The 6,000-nt window shown below is 49.5% G+C and overlaps 1 protein-coding gene across 1 annotated transcript in view; it reads right to left on the bottom strand.

Moving 5' to 3' along the window:
- The window catches only part of ntrk3a (neurotrophic tyrosine kinase, receptor, type 3a), a 261,268-nt gene that overhangs the window by 214,755 nt on the left and 40,513 nt on the right, over nucleotides 1-6,000 (bottom strand). The gene's annotated exons all lie outside the window — the stretch shown is intronic.

Raw genomic sequence — 6,000 nt, forward strand, 5'->3', positions numbered from 1 at the left:
ATAGTTTTGATGTCTACAATTTGATTACTCTACAATGTGGAAAATTGTAAAAAATTAAGAAAAACCCTTGAATGAGTATGTGTGTCCAAACTTTTGAATGGTAGTTTATATATTACTGTCAGATACTCACATGGAAATAAGTACACACAGGCAATAGGTTATTATTGTTGATACTGAAAGACACCTCCTCCTACGTTTACGGATAAATTAAGCATAAGGGGAAATAAAATGCTATTCCATAATTAAAACCACCAACACAGTCCTGACAGTGTGTCCATGGAAACCAGGGTTGCACAGTGTTTGTGTGGCTCTACCCACACTAAGGAGTAGGCACACAGGTCGCACAAACGTCACAGAAACTGCAATTGTCTGCTGATTGGTCGGAGATAGGTTCTCATGAACTCCTCATTTGCAGTTAAAAACCGGCTGTGATAGCAGTGCACTGGAAACATGTAAAGGAGTTTCTTTTAAACGTGGCTCGCAACCGGCAACGTTTGGGGTAAATAGGGAGGCATTCTAAAAGTCATCTAATCTTATCTTCCGGCCCGTCGCCCCTGCTCCTCTCCCTCCTCATGGGGCATCATTACGATCAGGATACTATCAAGAGCCTGCATCTTCTCTCTCGCTCCTCAGCTAGCTTCACAAGGAGCTAAGATCAATTATGTATATTGAATCCATTTTTATCATGGGCATCTGCAAGCTGTTTATTTGCTCTGAACACGCGTCTCTTTTCATTAGAATCCGTCTGAGAGAATGATTACATCAGAACAGTCCTGATGGCATCACACTGTGTAGCTAACACTGATGTGTAACTGTAACACTGGGTGTATGGTAAGCATGTTAAGACAAGTATTCTGCCATATTGAATTTGGCTTAAACAAGGGCAGCCCAGTGGGGAATACAATGTGGTCAAGGTCAGACACATAAGGACCTGGGAGTGAAGACAGCCAACGCAGACGTGTCACATGTCCCCCTGTTGCTTGTACTCAAATATTAAAATTAATCATCGAGGTGGGCTGGCTGAGGCTCTAAGGCCCATGTGGCTGACCCAATGTGGGCCCAGAGTAGCTCCTGCTCTGGCACTGCCTGGGCTGCTCACTCTCTGGTGAGTCATCCAAATCACCTGGCCCTGAACTGCTGTGGAGGAGACGGAGGGGAGGTAGGGGAAGGGAGGGAGGGAGACAGCAGAGGAGCCAGGGCCCACTCCAGGTGAGCCTGATGCTAATGAGAGGAGCTGTTAATCAGCCCTGTTCAAGTGCTCTGGGTCTCCCCTAATAGGACCAGTGGTTACATTGGAGGAGACGGGAGGAGACTGGAGGAGACTAGGGGAGACTGGAGGAGACTAGGGGAGACTGTGGGAGGCCTGGGGTAGACCGGAAGCTAGAGGAGACTGGAGAAGCTAGGGGAGACTGGGGGAGGCTGGGGTAGACAGGGGGAGGCTAGGGGAGGCTGGGGAGGCTAGGGGAGACAGGGGAAAACTAGTAGATGCTCATGCAGAGTGGGGGGACGGAGAAAGACTGGGGGCCGGGCGAGACCTGGAGAGACTGGGGGGCAGAGGAAGACTAGAAGGCTGAGGAGACTGGAGGAGACTGGGATGACTGGAGGAGACTGGGATGACTGGAGGAGACTGGTGACACTGCAGGAGACTGGAGGAGACTGGGGCCGGGCGAAACTGGGGACCGGACAAGACTGGAGGAGACTGGAGGAGCCTGGAGGAGACAGGAGGAGACTGGAGGAGAGGAGGAGACTGGGGAGACTGGAGGAACTGGAGGAGAATGGGGAGACTGGAGTAGACTGGAGGAAACTGGTGATACTGCAGGAGACTGGAGGAGACTGGGGGCCGGGCGAAACTGGGGACCGGACAAGACTGGAGGAGACTGGAGGAGCCTGGAGGAGACAGGAGGAGACTGGAGGAGAGGAGGAGACTGGGGAGACTGGAGGAGACTGGAGGAGAATGGGAGGACTGGAATAGACTGGAGGAAACTGGTGATACTGCAGGAGACTGGAGGAGACTGGGGGCCGGGCAAGACTGGGTACCGGACAAGACTGGAGGAGACTGGAGGAAGCTGGAGGAGACAGGAGGAGACTGGGGAGACTGGAGGAGAATGGGGAGAACGGGAGTAGACTGGAGGAGACTGAGGACTGGAAGAGACTGGAGAAAATCTGGGGGCTGGAGAAGACTGGGGAGACGGGAGGAGATTGGAGGAGACTGGAGGAGACCGGAGGAGCCTAGGTAGACTGAGGAAGACTGGAGAAGACTGAAGGAGACTAGAGGAGACTGTGGAGACTTTAGAGACTGGACAGGAAGGAGACTGGGGGCTGGAGGATGCTTGAAGATACTGGAGGAGATTGGGGGCTTGGAGAGACTGGGGACTGGAGGAGACTGGAGGAGACTTGGGAGACTGGAGGAGACCGGAGGAGCCTAGGTAGACTGAGGAAGACGGGGAAGACTGAAGGAAGACTAGAGGAGACTGTTGGAGACTTTAGGAGACTGGGACAACAGGAGGAGACTGGGGGCTGGAGGATGCTTGAAGATACTGGAGGAGATTGGGGCTTGGAGGAGACTGGGAGACTGGAGGAGACTGAAGGAAACTGGGGGAGAATGGGGGCCAAGCAAGACTGGGAACGCGGGCGAGACTGGAGGAGACTGAGAGCCTGGAGGAGACTGGAGTAGACTGGAGTTGACTGGAGGAGCCTGGGACTGAGGAGACTGGAGAAGAGGGAGAAGACTGGGAGAGAATAGAGGAGACTGGGGGAGACTGAGGAGACTGAGGAGACTGGAGGAGACTGGAGTTGACTGGAGAGCCTGGGACTGAGGAGACTGGAGAAGACAGGAGAAGACTGGGGAGAAATGGAGGAGACTGGAGGAGATTGGGGAGACTGGAGGAGCCTGGGGCAGGGCGAGACTGAGGAGCGGGCGAGACTGAGAGGGCTGAGAGACTGGAGAAACGGAGGGACTTGGAAGAGGCAGGGGAGACGGGAGGAGACAGGAGGAGACTAGGGAGACTGGTGGAGACTGGAGCCTGGGTATACTGAGGGAGACTGGGGAAGACTGGAGGAGACTAGAGGAGACTGTGGAAACTTTAGGAGAATGGGGAGACTGGGACGACAGGAGGAGACTGGGGACTGGAGGTTGCTGGAAGAGACTGGAGGAGATTGGGGCTTGGAGGAGACTGGGAGAATGGAGGAGACTGAAGGAGACTGGAGAAACTGGAGGAGATGGGGGCCAGGCGAGACTGGGGACCGGGTGAGACTGGAAGAGACTGGAGGAGCTGGGACTGAGGAGACTGGAGGAGTGGGGAGAAAAACTGGGAGAATGGAGGAGACTAGAGGGAGACTGGGGGCAGGGCGAGACTGAGGAGCGGGTGAGACTGGAGGAGCCTGGAGACTGGAGGGAGACTGGGAAAGAGACTACAGGATACCCATTCCATCCCAGAGGGGAGTCTTGCCCACAGGTCCAGAGAGACCAGGGTGGCTGAGGGTGGTAGACCTGGGGGGGAAAGGAAATCAGATTTACTGTATAGGTATGGTTTTGGCCAGGGGGGTTTAGGAAAGGGAAAGGGGAACCTAATTAAATGTCCTGGCTTGCTATTCCAGCGTCATTTGATCAGTGTAAAATGGGCCGTAGGGAAGGTTGCTGTTTGTTGAGGCAAGGCCGGCAGTGCATTAAAAGTAACATGCTTGCAAATATAAGTCACACCGCTAGTAGTCAATAAGTACTGATGGAGTATGGTGTGCCCACCGACCAGGTGCAATGTCACTATGTGTTGGGTTAGGTGGGTCATTGTATTACATTAAATTTCTTGCAGTATACAGATTATGATTTAATAAGAGCAGTTTGCTACACAGGAAAATAATTCTGCGGCCAACAGGAAATTTGAAATATTTTGTAGATTTATATTCATGGACATTTTAATAGGGGTTGATACACTACATGACTAAAGTATGTGGACAGCACTGCTCGTCGCAACATCTCATTCAAAATACATGGGCCATTAATAGAAGTTGGTCCCCTTCACTGCTATAAGAGCCTCCAACTTTGGAACTTGCTTCCATTTAGGCCACAAGAGCATTACTGGAGGTCGAGCAGTGATGTTGGGTGATGTTCCAATTAATCCTAAAGGTTTGGAATGTGGTTAAGGTCAGAGGTCGTTGCAGCCAGCAAGTTCTTTCACACCGATCTCAACAAACATTTCTGTATGGAACTCACTTTTGCAGTTAAGGGGGGTATTGGTCATGCTGAAACAAGAAAGGGCCTTCCAAACTGTTGCCACAAATTTTGGAAGCACAGAATTGGTCCTACAAATGTAATTGAATGCTATAGGCGTTAAGATTTCCCCTTCACTGGAATAAGGGGCCATAGCCCGAACGCATGAAAATAACAGCACAGACCCTTTATTCCTTTCCCACCAACACCTTTACACGTTGGCCCTATGCATTGGGGCAGGTAAGTGTTTTCCTGGCAACAGCGCCAACAGATTTGGTACCATTGGGAACTGCCAGACGGTGAAAGCGTGATTCATCAGCATCCAGATATGCATTTCCACTGCTTCAAGAGTCCAATGGCGCAAGCTTTACAACCTCATGGTGATCGTTGGCTTGTGTGCGGCTGCTCCGGCCATGGAAACCCACTTCATGATGCTCCGACGAAGTTTTGTGCTGAACCTTTTTCCAGTGTAGTTTTGTAACTTGTAGTGAGAAAATTTGACGAACTGACTTGTTGGAAAGGTGGAAAGGTGGCATCCTATGACAAGTGACACATTGAAAGTCACCTGAAGCTTTCAGTATGGGCCATTGTACTGCCAATGTATGGTCTAAGAAGATTGCATTGCTGTGTTGCTCGATTGTATTTACCTGTCAGCAACGGGTGTGGCCTGAAATAGCCGAAACTCCACTAATTTGAAGGGGTGTCCACATATACTTTTGGTTATATATAGTTACATGTTTTGTTATGCAAAATCAGTCAGAAATGTCAAAAGTTGGAAAATTAAAAATTTTAGAATCCTTTTAAAGAATCAATGCACTACAAGTTTGCAATTTCCTGCTATGCAGGAAAAGTCTCTGCAAGAAAAGAGTGATCCAATTAAGATCCTAATCTGTAGCATGTTCAGGTCAAGGAATGACAACGCCCATGGTCTCACAGCTATATGGTATGCTTTCATGGCTAGAGCACAGTGGGGCTCTGCAGAAAAACACAATTCAGTGGTTAATTAAATGAGGTGTGGCTATCTTCCCCACCGTTGACACTCACAAGTCTCTGAAGTCCAGTGTCAGCTCCAATGTTCCACCATCCTTCAGGTTGCAGGCACAGTCAGTTTCTCAATGTGTCTGAGACATAAAGGGAAAAGAACAGAAGACAGTCAGTAAAGCAATTTTTAAATATGTTCTTGTTCCGTTGGTTTACGCATTGAGTTTGGTTTTCCCTCGTAAGAAGGTCTTACAATTAGTTCGTTGTGAACTTCAATGTTTTAGTCAGTCCCGCATCTGAGGACGCTACACGGCAAAAACTGAGACATTAATAGTAGTTTAGTCAAGATTGTGGGACTACATCTGTCCTGTGAGAAATAATTGTTTCGTGATGTCCCCAAGTACGAGCACATTCACATGATTTCTGCTGGCTTAATATCTACAAGCAATTACATCCTGCGTAATGAGGGGAAGTTTAATGAAAGCGAATTTTGGGCTGGGAAGGTCCCCCGACGTGTCTCCACACACTGAACTAAAATCACTCTGGGTGCTCGCATGCTGACTAATTGCTGCTCTTGAAAACGTAACTAAAAACTGACCTCAGCATTATTAGGTAGAGACATCCCAAGAGCTTGCGTGTTCTTGGGCCTGTTGGAATTGCAATACTCACATTGTTTATGTATGGTGGGCCACTTAGCTTTGTAAGACCTCAAATGATTCAACGTTTTAAAAGATTCACCACAGTGCATGTCTTCAAATTCGATCTGCTCTCTTCCTTCTCTCACTTCACATCTCTCTTCCATTACTTGCTCT

This window comes from Salvelinus sp. IW2-2015, linkage group LG4q.1:29 (assembly GCF_002910315.2).
Source record: "Salvelinus sp. IW2-2015 linkage group LG4q.1:29, ASM291031v2, whole genome shotgun sequence".
NCBI lineage: Eukaryota > Metazoa > Chordata > Actinopteri > Salmoniformes > Salmonidae > Salvelinus > Salvelinus sp. IW2-2015.